The 7,500-nt window shown below is 46.4% G+C and overlaps 1 protein-coding gene across 5 annotated transcripts in view; it reads left to right on the top strand.

Moving 5' to 3' along the window:
* Positions 1-7,500, top strand: part of LOC147010556 (protein MFI-like) — a 107,733-nt gene that overhangs the window by 32,639 nt on the left and 67,594 nt on the right. The gene's annotated exons all lie outside the window — the stretch shown is intronic.

Raw genomic sequence — 7,500 nt, 5'->3', positions numbered from 1 at the left:
ATTTTTTTTCAACATTAAACGGTCATTGTTTTTTGTTTGATTGGTGTTCACCGCCATACTCAAGGGTATTTCGCTTATATGACGACGGATTCTCCATTTCTTACTCCGTACTACTTAATATGATGGAAAACCGGGAGGAAACCAAGGATAAACCACCCCCGCAATAGCCGAGTCACCTCATGTGACTCCCTCATATACCTAAGCAGGTTGATTGGGCGGTGGGTACATCGAATGAGGATGGGTACTCAGACGCGCTAACCATTAAGCCACGGCGTGGGTCCCATAAAAGTCACAATAAAGGTTTGACCAGGCTTGAACCACGATATGCACCAACTACGGAGCCCATGATATAACCAAATAGACCATTGTAGTGCTCAGAATTTATGCTGTGAAAGTTTTACAACCTTTCATTTTTTAGTTTCTCAACTCTGAATATTATGGTGGAACAGTTAACATGAATGAAAGGGAGATAACCATGAATAAAGTACTGACAACTCTGGGTTTCTCCTTGTTCAGCTTTGACAACACTTGTTTTTTCATTGCACGGCTAAACTTTATACCATATAAATTATGTGACACCCCTGGTTATTTGTTAAAGTAATATTGTGAGAGGAAACCTTGTGTTGCCAACTATTGGCAGGTGCAATAACCCTGAAATTTATAAAAAGTGACATCTCTGGTTTTCCCCTTGTGGTCTTCATATGTGTAGTTAGATTTCCCCACCGTTGTTTAGAGGGAATTTTCGTGTTCACAGGGCTGTGATCCTTTGAGATAGCCGTTTTTCTTTTCTCTATCATTATTTTGGACCAATCATCTCCCAACAACCAAATCGCCACCACCAACAACACCTGCAAACAACTACACCGAACCACCACCACCTTCGCCTCTTTACCTCCACCACTCCACCCCGCAAACATCGCTTCAGCGCCATTCTCAAACGACGCCCGCCAGTAACCAAATCGCCACCACCAACACCCTTCCCAAACCACCGCAGCAAACTCCCACCACCTCCGCCTTTCTACCACACGTCGTACCATGGGTTGTGAATGAGTTCCTTTCGCCTCGAAAAGCGGATCAGGAATGACTCTCGCCCACTTTTCATCCATCCAATGACTGAGCATCAGGTGGTGTAGCCCCGCCTCCGAACCCGCTGTGATCCAGAAATTTGCATATACACTCCTCCCTCGGCCTATATAAGCGCGAGCACAGCGCAGTCAAGTGGGAGCAGTGGAGTGGCGGCAGTCAAGTGTGTCGGACACGGCAGCCAAGTCTGGAGTCGGTGGAGTGGCCGTCTGGAGAAGCGGGAGACGGGGCAGTCAAGTCTGCAGTGTGTCGGTGTCGGCAGTCTGGAGTCGGTGGAGTGGCAGTCAAATGGGAGCAGTGGAGTGGCAGCAGCAGTATGGCAGCAGGAGCGTCTGCAATCAAGTGGTAGTCAAGTGTGTCGGTCGCGGCAGTCAAGTGGGAGCAGTGGAGTGGCAGCAGTCAAGTGTGTCGGTCGCGGCAGCCAAGTCTGGAGTCTGTGGAGTGGCAGTCTGGAGAAATGGGAGACGGGGCAGTCAAGTCTGCAGTGTGTTGGTGTCGGCAGTCTGGAGAATCGGGAGACGGGGCAGTCAAGTCGAGTGCAGTGTCGGCAGGGCAGTCAAGTCAGGAGACGGAGCTCGAAGCCGACGGGAAAGGCAGACGGGGAACGCCGGAGAGAGCTCACCGACCACGCCAGGGGCACGAAGCCAGGCGCAGCTACACTGACATCGCGGCTTGCCCGCCATCGCGCCACGAGGGCACGGGTAAGACCCTTCGGTCTCGTGGACCTGGCCGCTCATCCAGGTTCCACGCGCATTTGGTCCACGAACCTGTCTGCCACCCTCGCCTTTGAGGGTGGCTTTTTCCTTTGCTTTTGTGTAAATGCATGTGTTGGCGCCGTCTTGTAAGTAAAACTGTTAAAGTGTGCGTGTGAAATAAAGACTTTATTCGGTTGTAATTCTTGCTTCACTGTATACGTGCCTGAATTACTGTATGGCTGTAAATACGTGCCTTGTCTGAGTGTGCAATAAATGTGCTTGTCAAACTGTTCCCCGTTTCGTTGCGTCCTTTCCCTTGTTTGAAAGTTCCATCTTGCATCATGGAAGGAATTGGTTGAAGGGTATAAGCACCCGGTAAATAATCACGTCCGTCGGGGCCGGCGATAACACCGCTCGGTTATCACTGAAGCACGGAACGGACCGCTTAAGCGGTTCGTGTCCTAGGCCCGCCAGCGGCGAGGTACGATCGCCTGGTTAACTATCCGCGCAGGTACTTGGGTAGGTCTAGTTTGGCGAACAACCCTATCCTGCGTGGGTGGCCGATTGGCACGATTGTGGTGTGATCGAAAGACCCACCCATGACTAGCTCCTGGCGGTAATTCCAAGGAGGGTCACGACTGAATTGTCCGTTCCGGTGGGCGACGCGGTCGCGATTTGAGTTACGTGGCCGATCGCACACCGGGCGGACCGAAATTCGTAACTATATATATATATATACATATATACACATATATATATATATACATATATACATATATATATATATATATATATATATATATATATATATATATATATATATATATATATATATATATACTGTTGCGAATTCACGCCCGCCAGCGTGCGAGCGGCCACGTAACTCGAATCGCGGCACGTCGCCCACCGGACGGACAATTCTGTCGTGACCCTCTCGGACTAACGCCGGGAACTAGTCACGGGTGGGCCTTTCGGCCTCACCACGATCGTGCCAATCGGCCCCCGCGTGGGATAGGGTTGTTCGCCAAATTCGACCTACCTAACTACCCACACGGAGGGTAGACCGGGCGATCGCACCTCGCCGCAGATCGACTCCGGACACGGGCCACTTAAGCGACCCGTTCCGTACTATCGGGATAACCGAGCGGTGGTAACGTCGGCCTCGACGGTTCCGATTAATTATCGGGTGTATTAAGCCCACTACCAACCCTTTACGTGAAGCAAGATGGAGATTCAATTAAAGAAAAGACGAAGCGAAACGGGAAAAACAGTTCAACATAAGGCACATTTATTCCGCGGCACACGGAAAGCACACATATACAATTACAACAATTATGCACCAAAAGCAGATGTTACAAAAGAAACATAACAATGCAGATCTACTACCGACTACGCGAGCACACGGCAACACTTACACAGTTTTACTTTACAGACGGCGCCGACAACACATTTACTCAAAAGCAAAAGAAAAGGGCCACCCTCAAAGACAAGGGGGCAGGGCCGCGAGACCGGGTGGAGCCTACCCGTGTCTTGTGATGTGGCGGTGGTGCCCCGACTCCACGCTCCTTCGCGGGTTTTGTTGGCACTGCTTGGAGTGGGGTGGGAACGGGGCCCCCTTTTCGCACTATCTCAGCGTGGGGGGAGGGGAAGGGGGGAATTGTTGATGCTCTGGGGAAAGAGGATAGCTGGCTTGCTTGGGTCCCGCGACGAGCGACTCCACTGCGACCTCGTTGCCGACCGCCGTCTTCCTTGCCTCGGACCCGAGGTATCCGGTCCCCTCCGCAATTCTCCTCAGCCGCCGCTGCGCTCCGACGAGCAACAGCCCTGCACCGGACTCGAATTTCTCCCGGACTCCAAGCTCCGCTGCGCTCCACTCCTCAACTCTTCTCCAACTCGCCTTGACCGAAAAACTCGCTGAATTCGCCCCGCGCTCGGCGCTTTATAGTGGTGTAGGAGAACCCATATGCAAATTTCTGGATCAGAACGAGCTCGGGGGTGGAGCCACACTCGCCCATTGGACGGAGAAAAAGGGGCATGAATCTCCCCTGAGCCTCGAATTTGCAGATATCGATTCTACTCCGACGCGCCTGGAGGCGGGGCCAAACCGCCCCGCGCTTGCTGATTGGACGGATCAGAAGTGGGCGTGTATCATTCCTGATCCGACTTCTCCTCGGAAAGGCCGCACTTTGTACCCGCGGCTCGGCGCGCGCCCTGTACGAGTCCAGGACAGCCTGACGCTCGGTGCCCACAAGCAGTGCGGGAATGGCGGCAGAAGGAGGAGAGGTGAAGGTGGTGGAGGGTTTAAAGTGGTGGTCCATGGCCATGGCGACATTTGGAATGGCTGTGATGCGATGTTTGCGGGAGCGAGTTGTGAAGGTAAAGGTCGTGGCTGTTGGCGTTGTTGTTGTTGTGAAACGGCGTTGCGGTTGGTGGTTGTTGTGTGATGGTGGTTGAGACGTGGTTGGTTCAAAATAAAGATAGAACAGAAAAACGGCTATCTTAAAGGGTCGCAGCCCGAATGAGTCACATTTATTCCCTCTAAACAACGGGTTTGGGGCTAACTACACATGTACTTACAGAGGTATCTCACCTACGGGACCTGAATGGTGGTTTGCGAATTTCCTCAACCGCAACAATACATGCATATATATCCTCCTCCGGCCCACCCAGGTCGCATGCATTCCTCCAGAATTCCTCACCTAACTCTTTCTGATTCGTAGTTGAATACTCACCTCTGTTCCCTTTCCCTCGATTTCCTCATCTGTGGAATTGATTCCCTATTTCTCTCGAAATGTACCCCTCGCCCTCCAGTATTTAAAGAGTGCTGTATATTATTACAGGTCTCCTCATGCTTTCTCCAAAACCCACCCTAACTATCTTCTCTTGATCTATTCTTGATCTATTCTGACAAACCCCTTCCCACCCCTTTTCTTCATGCCACTCATCACACTCGTGTGTAATGTCTTTTCGCTCCCTATTTCCATTTGATCCTCTACCAGTCTGTGAACCTGCTGCCCTCTGTTGTTTCACTCCTCCATTGCCCTTGATTTCTTGAAAAAAATGAAAACAAAAAAAACCCCAAGTTGTTATCGAATGCCATGTGTAAGATTAAAATTAGGAATTTAAGTGAAGTGTACAAAGCCAGATTCATCTAATTTTCTCCCAATTAGAATTAAATGAACTTTTCAAAGATTAAGAAAAGAAAACCACATTGAAACCGAGAGAAAGGAGGAGGGTGGTGGGGGGTGGAGGGAGGAGTGCAGATGTGAGGGGTGGCATTCTCGTTTTTAAATACAGACTGGTGTTTAATTACACACAAACTAATTTTGGCAAATGTCTGTGAAATCGCCCGCCAAAAGAGTGCACTTGGCACCTCTATATTCATGTGATTTTCAAAAAGAACTTTGATCGATGTTGAGAGAAAAATCTAGTGTTTTAGTGAATGCACAAAGAGAACAAATATTCAGACAAAAAACAATGTGGGAGTAACTTTAACTTGTGTATGTGGTTGAGAAGCTCAGCAAATTCAACTACAAGTATCATACAATAGGACAGCTTCTCATCACCCACAACTCCTTCCACCAAATAGCGAACTTGCTTTAGTTGGCTTGGAGGGTCAGGCCCCAAAATGGAAAGCAGGTTTCACCAAACTCCGAGCTGAAAATGGAACATTTGCACCCTGCTGTGCTCGAAAGATTGGTTTCACAAAGATTTCAGTGAGAAATAACTCTTCAGCAAGTACTAACCATTGTCTAACAGACTGATCTTATACTTTCTCTGGGTGAATTAGAACAGCAATATGTCGTAATAATATGAGTTCCCTTACAAGGAATTTATATGCAGGAGAAGGCCATTAGACCCTTCAAAGCCTGCACTATTTCGACCAACCCATGATGGTTTGTCTGTGCTCTTATCCTTTTTAAATGCTGTGCCAAGAAATAACGCAGCACGGACCATTTAAAGTGTTTGGTATGACTCGGCTGGGGTTTGAATTATACCGACGTTCCAGACTCAGAGTGGATGCTCTAACCATTACACCACATGGTGGTGGTGGTAGTCGTAATAGTAGTGCTTTTGTTAGAATTGCCACAATTCTATTAAATGTTGGTCACTCTCCTCACCCCTGCTAGTACACAGTCAAGACTACAGTTGGTAGGGTGGAGCATTTTTAGAGAAAGGGAGGGAGGAAAAAACAAATTACCAAAATAACACATTTATACGAATAAGAGAAAAGTGCCTTGTGGAGAGGAACTACAAAGTGCTTCGTTTGTGGTCCAAGTTTCCTTAAAATTTTGAACAGTGTTGCCATATTCTGCCGCCTTATATTCTGAGACGATGCGTGAGCGTGTCAAGCCTTTCAGGCTCACAGCACAGTGTTCCACCACATTCCTCTCAATTTTGCCTTCCCAGTTTTATATATTGCCATCTTTGCACAAGTTAAAAAAAAGTTGACAAGGAGATCCCATGATAGTCATCGTCGTAGTAGTAGTAGTCCTAGTAGTAATAGTAGTAGTGGTAATGGTTTGCGGTTGATGCTGGACAGCAAATAACTGTGTATGTATATATATATATATATATATATATATATATATATATATATATATACAGTGCCTTCAGAAAGTATTCACACCCCTCAACTTTTGTCACATTTTGTTGTGCTGCACCCTGAATTTAATATGGATTAAATTTAAATTTGCCGACACTGAACAAGGATAGGCAAGCCAAGAGACAAACTACAAATGTTGCATATTCATAATTAACTTAATCAAACGATGCACAAAAAAATGGCAAGTCATGTGACCTAAAATTCAAGATAATTAAATATGCAATATTTAAAGTATGCTATCATTACTACGATCACTTTGTTATTAACAAATCGATAACTACTATGATTACTTGGTAATTAGCAATATTTAAAACCCGATCAATACGCACATCATACGTCAGAGACATAGACAAAGGAATCGGTTGTAATCACTTCCTTTCTAATGCATAAAGTTCAGTCTCTTTTGACTGTTTTAAAAGCCCATTGTAGTTGAATTCTGTAAGCACCTAAACAACTAAAGTAAATCAAGAATTAGTAATTAGAATGAGCTCATTATTTAAAAGCTTACAGCGATAGCAATTTTTTTATGTAAATACAGCAAATTGTATAAAATAATAGGTAGAAGAGGCTCGTGTTTGCATTGTGTAGTAACCATTTTGACTGCACGCTCCATTGTCTTGGGTCGCGTGACCTGCAGTGAGCAAACCGAGTCTGCACTGACCTACTTTTATTTATGGATATTTTCGTTTATGGAGATTATCCAAAGGTTCTGTGATCCCCCCCAAGGATATTGGCTTTGAGTTTCATCAGCATGCCAATTTAAGCTTTCTCTCCCAAGGTACGAAACAACAAAATCGGTGAGTCAGTGCTTAGAAAGACCTTTATATATTAGATATACTCTGCACAACCTTCCACTGCCGCTGCTTAAAGCAAAATGAAAATCTTGGCATGCTCAACTGAATATAATCAATTGTTGCCATGGCAATATTCTGTAAAACATTACATTTCTTTGTCCATTGTCTTGGGTCACGTAAATGAACCATGGTGAGCAAATCAAGGCTGCACCTGCCGACTTTTATTCGCAGATTTTTTTTCTTTACAGAAATTTTCCAACTTTTGTAATTTTTTTCCTGGGATATTGGCTTTTTCCTAGGATTTGGCTTACATTTGCATTAC

Source organism: Eptatretus burgeri, chromosome 16, assembly GCF_056783735.1.
Source record: "Eptatretus burgeri isolate ZD-2024b chromosome 16, Ebu_testis_v1, whole genome shotgun sequence".
Taxonomy (NCBI): Eukaryota; Metazoa; Chordata; class Myxini; order Myxiniformes; family Myxinidae; genus Eptatretus; species Eptatretus burgeri.
This window is presented reverse-complemented; position numbering and strand designations above follow the sequence as displayed.